Source organism: Lathamus discolor, chromosome 5 (genome assembly GCF_037157495.1).
Source record: "Lathamus discolor isolate bLatDis1 chromosome 5, bLatDis1.hap1, whole genome shotgun sequence".
Classification (NCBI taxonomy): Eukaryota; Metazoa; Chordata; class Aves; order Psittaciformes; family Psittacidae; genus Lathamus; species Lathamus discolor.
Window position 1 is genome coordinate 51,526,042 of NC_088888.1, and position 16,485 is coordinate 51,542,526.

At 41.3% G+C, this 16,485-nt stretch overlaps 1 protein-coding gene across 8 annotated transcripts in view; it reads right to left on the minus strand.

Annotated features, from left to right (window-relative positions):
• EYA4 (EYA transcriptional coactivator and phosphatase 4) overlaps window positions 1-10,497 on the minus strand; it is a 144,933-nt gene extending 134,436 nt beyond the window's left edge. For all 8 annotated transcript variants that reach the window (XM_065680843.1, XM_065680842.1, XM_065680841.1 and 5 more), the window contains exon 1: window positions 10,355-10,497. The gene's annotated coding sequence lies outside the window, so the exon portion shown is untranslated. The remainder of the gene's footprint in view (window positions 1-10,354) is intronic.
• Window positions 10,498-16,485: the final 5,988 nt, after the last annotated feature.

Genomic DNA, 16,485 nt, shown 5'->3' on the forward strand with positions numbered 1-16,485 from the left:
ATTTTCTTTCTGTTTTGTTTTGTTTTGTCTTGTTTTTTTTTTTTTGTTTGGTTAGTTGTTGGTTGTTTTTTGTTTTGTTTTGGTTTTTTTTTGTTTGTTTGTTTTTTTGTTTTTGTAGAAAATAGCTGGAAACAAACCAAATAAAACATTTCAGTTTTTATAAACAAGCCACTGAAAACAGAAAGACTATACTTTGTTAGCCAGAATATTTAAAGAAACAATGTCAACTTGAAAATATTATTTATTATTTCTCTCCCCCAAAGACATGTCAAATTTACCTTCAACACATTAAAAAAAAAATCACTTTGTGATACAGAAATAGCATAAGGTAATAATAAAGCTTATTTATAAAAGAGAAACCCTACTTATCATTTTAGAATTCAGGAGAACCTAAAAATGAGCACATCCTTCAGCTGAAAGCAAACAGCGGTTTTACAAGGCTGGATAAATTAACTCAATGAATCCAACCCCACGTTAAAATGAAAGCCGTGACAGCACAGAATGTATACATCCTGTTTGTTTTTAAAAGCCATGCTAGTTTGAAGAGTGTATTCAGCACTATGAGTATGCAATGATAGTTAATGATGAAGTTCAAATACTCGCTAAGATTCCTAGAAACATCCTGATGGAGAAGGAAGCTTGTAGCTTGCCCTTCCTTTTCAGCTGTCAGGGTCATTGCCCACCCCTGGCTGTCAGCTGCCATTACTGTTACTGCAAGTATTTCTCATACAGCTCTTCAGTGGAACATTCTTAAGTGCCAGAAATAAATATAAAAGTAAAGCCACTGCAAATAAACACGGGTACTTTGGTTCTGGTTTGGTAAGAGAAATGCAACCTTGTTCTTAATTGAAGTTGACAGTTAACTCCCAAATGTTGCATTTGAGAAAGTTTTCCGTTCTAAAGGAATTACTGAACAACAGGAAACAAAAAATGTGAATGCAAAACTGTCCCAGAATAAGGAACTCCTGCTGGTGCCAGCATGCAGCTCCAGCAGTTTCTGATGGAACAGAAGGACAATTACTACTCATAAAGCCTAACACTGCTGCACCACGGATGTCAAGTTAAACTGAGGGCGTCAGAACACAACAAATCAAAAATAGCAAAATTCCTGTGTGCCACCTTTGTCCAGCCCAAAGCAAGCACTAAAACCTGTATTAAAAGTGCTCTGTAGTCCACATTTTTTATGACGTTGATCCTCACAAGAGGTGCCTGCACTCATTTCAGTCCCTGGCCCATCAACAGTCCCTACATGCAGCTGAAGCTGCCAACATTAAGTGCCATGACATCCATGGAACAGATCGCCATCCCACAGGCGAGTCTCTTCAACCAAGAGGCAGCACAAAGCATGCCACACAAGGCATGCCAATCATGAAAAACAGGTATTCCCAGATTTTAATTATAACAACTTTTGCTGTGACAATGGATCCTTTACCAGATTTCCTTACCCTGATTTAGATATTTATTAGCTGTGATTGAACAATGCTACTTTCTCCTTTGGTAAACTAAAATCTGCTCATCCCCTGGAAGACATGTTTTCCAATTGTTTAATTACTCCTCTGGTCTTATATCTGAAACTCCTCCAATTTTTCAAGTTTCCTTTCTAAAACTAAAAGAAGGCACAGCTTTCCAGTAGTAGCTGCATTCATGCTATCTCTACAGGTACTGTAACCTCTCTTACTCTGCCTAGTATTTTGTTTAAATTACTACTCCTTTTTTTTGGCTATGATACCATCCTGATCATTTGCTGTGGCATCCAGTTGTTTGGGGTTGTTTGTTTTTTTTTTTTCAAATAAACCGCTGGCTTGCAGCAAAGCACATACTTTTTGCTTGCTCTCAGCTTGCTTAACAAGCCAGACTACTCAGCAATCTGCTCTTCATTGTTTAACTCTTCCCTCAGCCTTTGTAGTAGCAGTACTACAGGCATTAGTGTCTGACAGAATTACAAGAAAGTTTGTAAGAAGAAAGACCTCTTTCATCAGGTCAGCCATTGATCTAATCAAAGGTATTACTTCTTGTAGAACTTACTGATCCTTGTGTCACAGGTAAAATAATTAACAGGGTTTTATTTGATAACTAGGCCCTGAAAACCTCTTTATAATATTGTCCTCTTTAAAGACTCATTAACAAGGATTTTTGAAGTCCATGCTTTAGTTTGCCATTTAATCCATTTCATTTGTGCCAAGTTGATATTTTATCCTTCAAGTTTATTAATCAAAACCAACACTTTGTTACATCACTACTCTTATCTCCAGAAATCAAACTTGTACTTACATCAAAAGTAACATCTCTAGAACAGCATGCTCAAGTGTTCATAAACCTGTGATGTGGTATAGCATGCATATTTCACTGTTCTATAGGAACAACATACAAAAGGCATTTAGAACACAACAGCATGTAAGTTAATACTTTGCAACAGTGGAGACTAATAAAAAAAATATTCACCATAAATTAAGCTGTCTACAGTGACAGCTGAGTAGTGGCCAATTTTGAGAAAGTATTCCACTTCTTTCCCCAGGAACAGTGCTAAGAGAATGCTCTGCCCATCCCCGGTGAGCCCAGCTTTTGGACAGTGATGCACAGATCTGGAGAAGTTCTGTGGTCTGGTATCATACCTGAACTCCTTCCTCCCTTTGAGAACATCATAGCTGTCCTTCCAAAGATATCATAACTTTCCCTACTGTTTTAAGCTGCACATATACCTGAAAATTACTGGCATCACTTTAGCTTTCATTGAAAAAATAAACAGACTAACAAAACCTTTTGGTTAAAGATCGAGAGGTCATTTTTGTAGACAATGTTTTCATTCTGAAAAATTCCGCTTATCCCACAGACTTGACCCTGCACTTAAGTTAACAGAGGTGGCAGATTAGGTAACGGAGATTGTGGTTCTGCAGCTATTTCTGCAGCGCCGGTGCCAGGCTGGGCAGCGCGGGTGCTGCCACTCATTCCGACCTTTGCCTCCTTGCCAGCACAGCTGTTCATGAACCACAACAAGGAATAGATCCAGCCTGAACGAGTGGCCAGCAGAGGAAGGGTAAGGGGCTGCTTAAGAAGCACTGCCATCAAATATGAAACCATAGCTTCACGTTCTTCCATCCTCTGCCACAGAAAACAGATGGGCGTAGGAACATCAGACATGGTTGGTCACACATAGATTACTGCTATTACTGCTTATATGAATGAATGCCCCTAGCAAACGATGCAAAAACAGAGCAAAATGATGGACCTCTTCCTACAGACCTTACAATCAAGCTGCTGCAAGTTTAGTTCTGATTTGACAGCACCTCTTGAGCTGCAGTTCCAATCCTGGACTTTCTTCAATGCAGATCTAAGCAAGATCTCAAAATGTTGGGTAGTTTCACAACTATCGAGGCGCAACTCCTTCTGTTTCATTTATCTTAAGCCAAAAATCTGACTATTCAGTCTTTATTAGACTATCATTTAATTACAAAATTGGAAAACAAGCTGAATCATAGCTAATTAGCTACCAGAAATGGCTAGGAAACATATCATCTTGTCATTTTAGCTGAAAGACCTCTTACTGCAGGTGATTCCCAGCCATACTACTGAACAGTGAACTCAGCATTCAAATGGTGCTTTGAACAAAAAAATTGCTTGCCTGAAGGGCAATCAACTGAATGAACATCACACCAACTCCCTCTATCACACCGCATTAGAATAGACATAAAAATAGGTGGCTGAGTGGAAAAGTACTTTAATCTTTCCAACTGGAAAACCTACCACAGTTCCAAATCTTGCCTTGGGGTAACCCAGAAATTTTATTTTGGAGACCCTTTCCCAGAATAGAATTATTCCATTTGTAAAACCTCCACACCATTTGGCCCTATTAGTTTGCAGCTCCCTAGTTCTCTGTGTTAAGACCACCAGGAACATTAGGTTGTGTCTGAGTTGCATTGCTAGAACTTGGCAAAGGAAACGTACATAATCTGCCTGAGCCGTGCCTGGTTTTGTGAAACCACGTCTAAGTTGGGATACTCAGGAGAGCTGGAAGACCTCACATATAGCATGATATCAGGATGCATAAACTGGAGCATACAGAGGCTGGTTTAGCTGCTCTCACTTGAGAGTAAGGTGAACTTCATTTTCTGTGATTCACTGGGAATATACTACAGTAAGTACAAAAAGGGGATTTAACATGGTAAAAGACTTCACACCTTTCATTGAATAGGCTTGGCATTCACAAAGTGTCCCTGAGCAAAGGCAACCTGACTGTTCATTTCTGTGAGCAACAAAGTTGCCTTAAAGGTATTAAAAGAATACAGTCAGTTAACAATATTTCTAACTGCACCATTTGCAGGAACACAATTACTGTAGAAGGCATTTCTGTGGTCATTTGTAAAATGCTGTAAAAAAAGAAATAGAAATATATATTCTAATATAGGAGTATGGATATGTTTTAAAATGGAAGAAAACATATTATTTGGACATTTATACTTAACCCTCCTTTGTTTTTTCTAACTATTTGTAAGTATTGCAGGATCACTTCTCTGTGCATGTGATCTCACACATATTAAGTATACTACAACATCATACCCCCCCCCCCCCGAAAACAAGCTGCACTAAGAATAGAGGACTAGATACTCATCTGGCATAATGTGAGACCACTCCAGTAATTTCAACATTCCTAGTCCAATTTGCAACAGCTAAGGATCTGGCACAAAACATCGACTTAAGTTTCCAATTACCTCATGCACCAGCATTGATTTCAATAGTTATATACACAGAGCCATAGAGGAGAATTATTTGAAAAGTTGCTAACTCAGCTCTGTATTTCTTTTACTTTTGTGGTCTGAATCAGACCCTACATGGTATTTTAACGTAGGGTTTAGTGGTTTAATTATATATGCGTCAAGAGCATAACAGTTACTTGCTGTATCTACCCAATTAAAAAAAAAGGCAGCAATAATTTTACACTGCTGACAATGTCAACTTATCCTGGTCATGTCACAATAGCAATAAATTTTAATGTTGCAAAAAAATCAACTGCATATTAACTTCAATTAGTCTTCTGCATGTGAATATTTTGCAGGTTGCCTTGGGAGGTCTTTTTTGCAATCTGCTGCTCCGAATCATCCAAACTGTATAGTCCAGTCACAACAGGAGGCGACCATGGCGTGAAGACACAATACCCAGCCAGCCCAGACAGGCTGAGTTCTTCAGAGACAGCACTTAAATTACATCTAATTAAACAGCTCTACACAGTCCTGCAACATCACTCACTATGATGTACTTCCATGGACAGCTGCTTAATGAAAAATGGCCATAATTCTATTCATTTCTCTAGTTCTAGAAAAAGGATGCAGACCTCCAAAGAAATTCAGGTACAGAAAACCTCCAAAATCCTTCTGTTCAAATCCATAGTAACTGAAGTCTAACTCAAAGTTTAGTGCCTAGTAACTGAGTCTAATAGCTTAAGACCAAATAGTAGTCTCATTGGTATGCGGACCTCTGAAAGTTCTGAAGATAATCACTCCTCATTACAATCTTCCCTTATCATGAAGAAAATTTAAACAAATTGAAAATAAAATGCTTAACTTTAGTATTCCTCAGACAGCCATTAGCATTTGACATTCTGCTCAAAAGCCTGACAACTGGCCTATATACAATCCTGTGAGTGAGACTGCCCAGTGATGCATTTTGATATAGGATAATCAATCATCAAAGTAATTTTACTGCTTAACATTAAAGCAAAAGGCGGGCCAGCTATTCAAAGCGTTTCTCAGGCTTAGAGACAAAAAGAAGAAACTCCTTTAAAAATAGTTTTCACCAAGGTCCTGTATTACAGGCATCCCAAAAGCAATTGGCAGCATTAAAACCTCCAGCGTGGACTAAAAATGTAAGTTTTACTGCCTTTTCAAAAAAATTTTATTCTTTCCTTGACAGATAAGCATTCCCCGTATCTGAGCTTTCGCACTACAAAGTGCATCCAAGTTCCTTTAAGCACCTCAGATTTAATGACAGATTTAATAGCATTGCAACACAGAAGTGTGGACTTGGCCAAAAAAAATTACTGCATAAAAATCTGATTTCTGTAAAGCAACATCTAAAATGTCAACTGATACATCTGAGTAAAGCAGAAAGTTTTTAATGTATATTGTAAAGGCCGGGGCTTTGATAGGTAAAACATCTACTGACTTTAAAATACCATAATTTATTTTTAATAACCATTTTTATTTAATTTTAAAAAGAGTAGCAGTTTATGCCTTCAGTATAACCATACCCTGAAATCTCAGGGGTGATTAAAGGGCCATGGCAAAGCTGAAAGGTTTCAAATATCAAACTATACTATTATGTCAGGGCCAGCAAGATCAATTAGCGCTTTTCAGTGACAGAAAAGGTTAAGTTGGACACACATTTACACAATGTTTAAATACAAATTAGAAAAATAGCACATATTAAGTTTATTTGTAAACCTCTCAATTGGTGACCAAATCTCAAAACTCTTCTTCTACTTGCATAACATAAATACCGTTTTTCTAATAGAAAATGGCAAAAAGATTATAGATACATTAGGCAGCAGAAATAACATTGGATTCTCACGTACAAAGTAAAAATCAAAGACATCTGAGTGTTTCTGCTACGAGACTTGGTTTAGTGCTGAACTTTCAAGAAGCTTTAAAAATACTTGATCAGCTTGACAGATGCCACTGTGTTTGCATTCTCCTTGCAAACCCTGACAACACTAAAAATGAATGACAATAAGCAAATAAACCTATTCTCATGTTCAACTAAAAACCAGATAGGAAACTGCCACACAACAAAAAACCCCACAAAGTAAAAGTAATAATCTGTAAATTTACTCATCTTAAATCTGGGAAAAAAGCAAGTATACAGCTTTTGCAATTAAAAAACATAGACACATGCACACCAGGAAGCAAGGGAGCTTACTTACTTACTTATTAAGACCATAAGTTCTTAATACCTGAAGAATACTCGTTAAAAGTACAGGTATTTTAGAAGTTAATTCGACACCTGTTAATGCAAGCAGTGCCGCAGTAAACGTAACTTGAACAGAGTACCAAGTTATGATATCAAATAAAGTCAGTATAAAATCACAATAAAAGTGTGGGAGATGAAGAAAACCTAAGGAAAAAAACCCACACTACATTGAAATCAGTGGTTTAGATAGCAATTGCATTATTTTGAGTAAAAGCAAAGCAATATTACTCTTGTTCAATGATGTATTTCAAAACGTCTTCTCTATTTAGTTCTTCATGGGGTGATTTGAAATATTTACTACCAGACAGTACCTAATTTTAGGTTTTAAGTGCTTTAACAGCTCAATGAAATATGATCAGCAGCTGCAATATAGAAGTATGCTGAATAAACTCTCCTTATAAAAAGGGAGACCTGTTTTACCCTGAGTTCATAAAATCTCTACTTTCAAGAAAGAAAAAGATAACACAGAAAAAAATAGTAGCTGCGTCCTAGAGCATTTGACAGAAATTCCAGGAATTTCTTTCTTTTTTCTGTATTAGCTTTCATATTTAAAAGAGGAAAAAGCAGTTTAAATTTCAACACCAGAGGATTGCACTGAATGTCATGCAATACCACCAGGTCATGAAGGAAATAGACAGGTACCTCTTCCATAACAAATGTCAGTGTTTAACACTGATTAACTGTAGGACTGAAAGGTAAAAGTTGCACAAAGTTTAACGAGAAGCTCTCAAAGCTTGCATCAGAGTCTAAAAATATGCAACAGGACACTATCTATAGCCGTATTTCTAGTTGCCTTATTTGAAACATTTTAACTGGGAAAAGCAAGTAATTGTTTTCTACTTACTAAATTCCTTGTTTCGAATTTATTTATCCCATTGGCATTATCCATACAGCAGAATAGATTTCTATTGCAAAGTGTTCTGAAGCCATTAATAAGTACAAATACAACAAGAGTAATCTTCAACTAAATTAGTATAACCACATAAGACATATCAAATTCTAAATGCTTATGAATTACCTGGAAAAAAGATACATGAAAGATTAGCCACCACACTCCTTTTTCGTTTTTATTATATTTGATTGAAGAACATTCGGCAACATAAATACCAGAATTTTCAAAAGAAAGCACGAAGAGCTGTTTCGGACGTAGCCCAGCTAATGTTAGATGTCAAACGTACAGGAAGAATCACGAGGAGGTAAGAGGAATGTCAATTTATATTTCCACTTTACTCACAGTATGACACATGTCGGACGTATGCAAACATTTGTTATTCGGCAGCGTTTTCAGAAATACTAGTAGGAAAAGTCAAACCTACTGTAACTTTGCATCAAAGCTCAGCTTGTATCATTGTTTTATTTCCTTAACACTCAGAAGTTTTGCAAGTACACCCTTCAAATAACAAACAATGAGGTCAGACAAAAAAAAGAATATTTACCATACAGAAAAGATGCTTGCTTTGTATACTTCACTCCAAACCTAACCTGCTGGTTAGTTTATCCCAGACATACTTTCTAGTCTCAGCAAGTGAAACACGCAAAACAAAACTCGGAATATTGAAAATACTGGTTTCTTACTGTTCTAGCATGGCTTCGTGCTTAAACCCGAATCGGCCAAGGCGCTCCCTGGTCCGCTACAGCTTGCCTCCCACGATCTGTGCAAATACCAGCTATGTACTTCACATCCCCACTCGCGAGATGAAGGTGCACCTCCGTGTGCGCGCTTTAAATCCCGCCCGCAGGATAACGGGAAGGCAGCGCAGTACCTACTTGGCTCTCAGCGACAGCTTCATAAACGTAAATGAAACTTTAGATGCCAAGTAATGACTGGCAGCAGCCCTGCCCCGGGGTCCCTCTCTCGCTCCGCTGCGGGGTCGCTCCCCGCGGGTGAGTGCCGGGCGGCGGCCCCGGGGCACCCCCCGCCGCCCGGGCACGGTGTGGAGCCCCTGCGGCCCAGGGAGAAGCGCCGCCGGAGCCCGGTGAAACCCAGCCGGCGGTTTTCCGCCAGTATCTGATTTGGGAAGTGTCTGTAATGACAGCCGGGGAAGCAAATTAATGGCCAACAGCCCACTGGGTTTGAACACGGAGAATCCTGTTACCTCCTCACGGATCAAGTACACACACACACGCACGCACACACACACACAGAGGCTTCCCCACGTGGAAACGCTTTTAAACCAAAACACAGGACCCCCTATCGCCGGCGGGACCCCCGCGCCGGGTCTTTCCAGCGCCTCCGTCCTCCTGCGCAGCGGGGACCGCGACCCGAGGTGGGACGACCCGAAAACGCGCCGTTTTGTCTTTAAACCGCAAGAAAAAAACAAGTCGAAGCGGGGGAGGGGAAGGGCAGGAGGGATCCCTCAGGCAGAGGAAACGGCGAAGAACAAAAACAACGGGCAGCTCTGTCCCCGCTCCCTCGGACAGTGGGAACAGTGGCTGCCGAAGCCCCGTGGGGTTGCCAGCCGGGAGGTAGCCTGCCCCATCCCGTTCAGCGGCACCCCGAACACGGCACGCCCGAGGCGCCCCAAGGCAGGATGGAGGCAGCAACGGCAGACCCCCGGGGCAGAGCGGGGCCCAAGGGCGAGCGGCGGAACCGATCTCCTCTGCCACCGATGCCTGCGGGTCCCGGACGAGCTGCCTGACTCCCCGCTCTGCCCAAACCCTAACCTCGCTGGCAGAAGAGAGTTTCAGGAAGGGGCTTGCTACCATCCCTGCTTGTTTTCAGGCCGGAGGGGGCTCCCTGCTGCTAGAAAACTTGTTTCCTCCCAACCTCTGGTCGAGCCGGCCCCGGCTCTGGCCGTAACAGGGGCGGGCGGTGGCAGGGCGGCTTGGGGAGCCCTCCCACCCCCAGCCTGCCTCCTGCCTCGCCCAGACGGGTCGGCACCCCCGGCTGCTCGCGGGGCGCAGCCCGGGGCCCCCATTTCCGCCGCTACCGGGGAGGCGCAAGCGGGGAACAATGCGACGGCAGCCGGCACGGCTTGCGTCCGCCTCGGGGCTCACCCCAGCAGCCACGGTAACAGCCGGTCGAAGAGGAGTGAGGGCAACACGGCAGAGACTGTCACCTGGAGAGAGGCAGAAAGTCACCCCGTCCGCACCGGAGACCGGCGGGATTTCTGCACCTAAACTTGTGCGGGGCCGGGGGGAAAGCCCGGCTCTGGCTTGCGATGGACGGCTCCTCTGTTCCTTCCCATCATGTTTGTTTTACAGCAACTTTCTGTTTTCTGGTCATCGGACCAACAGGAAAACAACGCTAAATAAAGCCTAAACACAAGCACATGCACACACACACCCATCTCCATGGACGCATGCACTCGCGACAGGGAGCCGGTTTCCTCCACCCCTGAGCACAAGGAGTGGGAGGGAGGCTCGTGAACGGGAAAGCCGGGGAGAGACTCACCTTCTCGCTGCCGGGATATGTCGCTACCTTTAATTTAAGGGCTGCTCCTTATTTATTTATTCTCGTACCTTCTCCGAGCCGACGTTCCCCTCTTGCACGGCCCCTCTGGCAAAAACAGGACATCCCCTCTACAAGTCGTGTTCCCCCCGTCTTTCCTCCACACACAAAGTGCAACTCGGAGCAAAACGGGAGGAGAGGCGCGGGGGGTGTGTGTGGGGAGTTAGATGGAGGAGGAGGCTGGTAGGGGAAAAGCCAAACACTCGGAGTTGAGCGAGTGCAACTAGTTGCCTCTCACGCACAGGCACGTAGAAAGTTCCCCTGGCAAGGGAAGGGGCTTTGCTAAGAAAAGGTAACCTCCTACTCTCAAAAAAGTCGTCCCGGGAGCTGGGAGGTAAGGGGCGAGGACCGCAGGAGCCAGCGCAGCCCCGGGACACGCCGCTTTGCACTTGTGCCGGGTCTGCGCCCTGCGCCGGCCCCTGCTCGGTGCAGGAGACCGGCTATCCCTCTGCCGCCCCGCTCAGCACGCCTGCGCTTCCGCCGCCCCGGCCCCGGCACACCGCGGAGGACCGGCTGGCCCGGCCATCACGAACACCCGAAGAACCCCTGCCCACCGGCCGGCCCGCTTCGCCAGGCCTGGACCGTTAACCTTCGCTACTCCCTTGCTGCCATAGCCAGCAGTGATGAGAGCAAAGAAGGGGAGAGCCCTGAGAGGCATAGGTCTAACGCTAGTCCACTCGAGTGTAGGCACTATAGTCCACATCACACTTTCTCCTTTTGTTTCTGTTATAATAAACCAACATTGTAAAGTAATGCTGATTTTTTGGGAAGGTTGGGAGTATACAATCTAGCATGACCAAGCACTACAGGACAGGACCTGTTGCTGTACCCTTTTATAGGATGCATTTGTCTCTTCCTCAAGCTGGTCAGTGTGCATGCACACAAAGTCCTAACCTGCTTTCAAACTGAACACTCTCTTCTGCTGGAAATTCAGCAGCTGCATTTGGTCTTGTTTGCTACCTAGTGTGGGGAAGTGGAAGAAATTCCCTAACTGCTTAATCACATTTCATACTCTTACCCTTCACCTTGGATTATCTCTTAAGTACTATTTCACTGAGTGGATTGGGTGGCTCTTGTCAAAGCAGCTGCATCACCCTCTTTCTGTCAAGGTAACTTCACTCTCCAAAGGCTGTTAAGTCAAAAGAGGAAGTAAAAGGAAGACCTTGGAGAAAGACAGAAGAGGTAGTTCTTGGTTTTCAGAAGTACAGAATGTCAGAAGCTTTTGAGGTAGGCAAGTCATTTGAAATGAGGAGAAAAAAAAGGCACGGATTTGTGAAAATTCTTTCCTACCTGCCTTCTATTTGCTTACTTTGTATCCAGTGATACTATTTAAAGCATAACTTTACTCAAGCTGTCTGCCTTCGAATTTGCATTCAACGAATTGTACTAAGATGGTCATCTTTCTCCTAAATAATTTCAGACTTAAGATGACTAAATCTTCATGAAAACAAGTCTATAAAAACCCTGTATTTGCTGTCTTGGGAGAGTCGCCACTGAGAAAGAGAACAGACTTGGAAAAGTCTTTTGACCTATGAAAATACAGCTAGAAAAACATTTAAACTAAAAAAGCCCCCAAAAGCCAGGCTTCAAACTGTAGGACAAGCCAGAAATATGAAGTGAACTTTGAAACTGAGAGTTTACAGAGTAAACTGGCAGGGGGGAAAACTGGGATTTGCAGGAATAATTGCGATTGACAACCCCACCGCAGAGTAAGAATCGTGACTAACGCCAGTACCCATCTTGCTAACAGGCTCCTTCTGTAGGGAAATGTGCTAACAACTCCTTCCTTTCTAGAAGACTTTTGTGAGCAGGAGAGATCTAATGTGTGGTACTCAAACAGGCTAATGAAGGTTTTCTGAAGTCTGGTTTCCTTCCACTTCAGTGAAGCAAATTCCTGTCCCCTCATAACATGGGTTGTTTTAATGGACATATCACTTCAAAGCAAGCTTTTAATTATCTGCTGCACCCTCTCTTAAAATGGAAGATACAGCTGACTTGAAAAGATCATGTATGATCTTTGTTTGATGTAGCATGTTTCAAGTTGAGGAGGGATGGGACAATCACACGGCTGTTACATGGTACAGACCCAAGGCAAGTCTCCCTCCTATTAAGGGCACTGGCCTTGGTGTCACTGACCCCTGTTGCTATTTTGCTACTGATTTCAGTGAGAGTGGGCAGGGTCATGCAAAAAATAATGAGCATTTGGCCTGGATCACGTGAACCGAAGGAAGTCTTGCAGAAACTGATCTCATAACTATGCACTAATTTTTCACAGTGATTTATTGTAAATATGACTTTTACAGGTAGGAATTAAGTAATGACTTAGATTAAACTAGTGTCTTTGGGTTGAAGTAGATTCCAGTGAGCTTAATGGAAGTTATTTCAGAAGGCAGCAAATCCAAAATCTAGTGCAATATACTGAGTCATATAAACTATTCTGTGTGGCCATATACAGCCCTGCATGTAGAAGGTCATTCTAGAAATAGTCCTAACAGAGCCCAAGGAAGGGCTGTAGGATCCACTTTTACACAAGAATAGAAGAATAATACCTTATCCATTTAAAGCAACAGGGGAATGTAAGTAGGCAGGATGTAATTATCTAGATTGGTATTTGGCCAGACACTCCTACACTTGCAAAAACTACCATAGGGTGTTTAATGACCCCAAGTGCTTGGTATCCTCAGTTTTAGCTCTTACATGATCATCATTGTAATCATATGCTTTACGCTGGTTCAGTACTGAGTCAGCAGAAGAATGTTGCCCTGCACAAATACCAGTCTATACAGTAACTTGGAATTTCCTTGGAGGTCTTCCATGCAAATAATATAGACCCAACCCTACCTACCTTATGAAATCTAATGAGATTACAGCCATAAATATGGTTCCAGATAATCATGTTTGCATATATTACTACAAACAGTATGGACTTTAGAACCATTATAAGTAATTTTGAAATGAAACCAATATATTTTACATTGGATCTCGGTGACAAACAGGTTTTATTATTGTTGTTTAAGCAAAGGGATTATACATAGTTATTCCAAGAAAATCTAATGACAGCCACTATTTTGGCAATGTGTCATTATTATGATTTATTAAAGTGCCTACCATATGCCACATCCAGCTTAGGTACCTGTTGTAAATTTTGTTTTACAAAACAGGGCTTTGAATTACGCTTTCTGATTTTCAGATTCAAGTATGAGATCCAAAAGTGTGCTAATTTGGCAAAGTTTGTTTGATACTTAAGGTTATTATTGGTGCCTCACAGCTTTATAGTCATAAAAAAGAAAGAATGAATGAGGGTTCTTTTGCCCTGGTTATCAAATTTCAGGTTTAAAAAGAAGGTGACCCACCCTTTTCAGTAATTCGACATGCAGGGTTCAGCTGTGGGTTCAAAAGCAGGTTACAACTGGCTAGTCATTGTGATCTTGAAATGCCAACTGTGCCTTTAAGTATGTTATATAACCAATTTTTTAGTTTCAGTTTTCAATATGGCATCATTTCAGTGTTATTTAGATTTGCATGTTTTTTTTTTTTAATCCAAACAAATCTGACCTCAATCATAAGGTTCCATGGCTCCGAATAGCTGAGCTTTTCTAATATTTTATTTCGAGTGCCTATGTTCAATACTTCATCACATAGATATGTGCTGCGGACGGTGCCAAATACGGTGCCAGGGGTGTCCTCAATTATCTTCAGTGCTTACCAGGAGAGGGCTCTGTTCTGCATCCCATACGCAAGCAAAAGCCCTACTGAAATTAGTACAAGTTTTGTCTTTAAAGCTTACTTGAAACGGAGCTAACTGAGTGCAAAAGAAAACCTGCATTTTTCAGCTGGCTGTGCAGGCAGAATGAGGTGTGCTTGATAATTCTAATTTGTATCCTGCAATTACATAAGGATCATTTTTTTCATTCCTGGGAGAGAGTCAATCTGCTTCCAGCACGATATCGTTCCTTCATGTTTCATGGAAGTTACATGAAGTTTCATTAAAATTATTTATGGACCCTATCCAGAGAAGATGCTGGGACATACTTTTTTCTTTTCTTGATGGACCACATGTTCTCTGTCATTGTGGGATACAAAAACTATGTCTGCACTAATCAGGGCTAGCACACAGATCTGTTAGCTTACTTCTTGGCATGGTTTTATTCTCACCGGCTAGTGTTTTCCTAAAAAATGTCCTGGTGCTGTTCAGGGTGTGGTTCAGGGCCAAGGAACATTCCTGGTGCTTTGTCTGGTCCAGGCATTCTATGCTGGAGAACAGGAGAGTTAATAATGACAGCTTTATAGAAACACTGCCCTGGCAGATGGCCTCAGCATAGAAGAGGACTCTGCAGACTGTTTCCTAGTGCATATGTAGCCTGAAAGTCACTCTTAGACCTGTTCCAGAGACAACATTTGGTCAGGTTGTTGGCGAGGTGGGAGAGATGTCAGGGCTGCTGTTAACCTCACCTCCAGAGCCTCTGGCACTGGGGCAGGGTTGAGTGTGCCCCACATCCATCTGTGTTTATTCTGTCCATTAAACACTTTCATCATAAATAAAATAAAGAGCAATCCTTAGAGGATTTATAAAAATGTGAACATTTAAATCTGTTCTGCTGCTTAGTGTAATTCCTTTGTATTTGCTTTTTCACCAGTTTCACGTTAGATGTGTTTACCTCACTTTCTGAGTACCATCTTTTAAGACTTCTCTCTGCATATCTATATCCATTTGCAACATTCTTTAATGGAAAAGCTTTGAGATGGTCAACATACTATTTCTATAAATCTATTTAAAGCATCCTCAAATTTGTGAGACATAAATACCAGGATTTTGAAAATAGATTTTGATTACATGTATAGGTAGCATAAACAAAAGTCACAATATAATAATTTTACTGTCACTGATCAGAAATGGTCTGTGTATGAAAATACTTGTTTTTATTAGTCAGCTATCAGGTATGTTGAGGTTTCCAGTGAAACCAATGCCAAAGCATTCATCAGTCATTGTCAGCAGGATTGAGCTCATTATGCAATAAACTCAAATACAGATTCATGCCAAGAACTTGTTACTACACTGTAACATCATATTGTTACTATATTGCATTATATTATAATAACATATATTCAGTAAAGAATAATTGGCCATGAGCTTTTTCATATCTTTTATAAAAGTAAAAATGTTGTTGCCAAATGACACTACAAATGACATTATGTATTACTATTACACTAAAAAGAACTTTGTTTCTTCCAGAAGCATGACTGAACTAGATTCCTAGTAGTATATGATTAAACGAAGCTCGGGCAATTTCACTCATTTATTTGCAGGTGGTGTGCCATAGAGGAAGGAAACACAGAAAAACTATAAAATGAAAAGCAGAGATTCAAAAAAATTATGTCAGAGGGTTTTCAGAAAATCTGTTTTATTTCAAAGTACAAATTCCTTTCTGCTGTTAAAATGTTGTATTCAAAGACTTTGGACATTTCTGAACTTGTAAATTACAGGTCCAAAAATATATATAGATTTAAGCTGCTAGTTGCAGCACTGTAAGTATGGTAATAGGCAGAAAGCTGGGCGTAGCATTTGTAGCATTTAGGGATTATTATCCTTCATATTCAGCAAGTATAGCAATGTTGTCTTGTGTTGGGATATTCCTTACTCTTCAGGTATTAGTATCTGTGAAGACCTCATCCCAAATCTCAGAGATACCAATTCAAAATTAACTGTTTAGGTTACTTCAAGGACATTAAACAGCAGTTCTAGAGGTCTGTTTTGTACTCAGCTGTGAGAAACTCATGAAATCATTCTTTGTTCACTGAAATCTTAAGATATCCATCAGGATGCATTCTTCCAATGCGTCTAGCCCGTTTATGTAATATATTATTAGTTATTAATGTAGTTACTGTGTTTGGTTACATATTAATATTTACTCATAATCTATACATTTTGCTTGGGGGGTCTCACTGCACTCTGTAAACACAGAGGCAGGCATGGTCCCTGCCCCAGAGATCTTGCCAGCTAGCCCTATGTATACTGCGCAAAAGAAATTACTAATATTATTACCCCTGGCATGGTCACCCACCAGTCGAAGTTG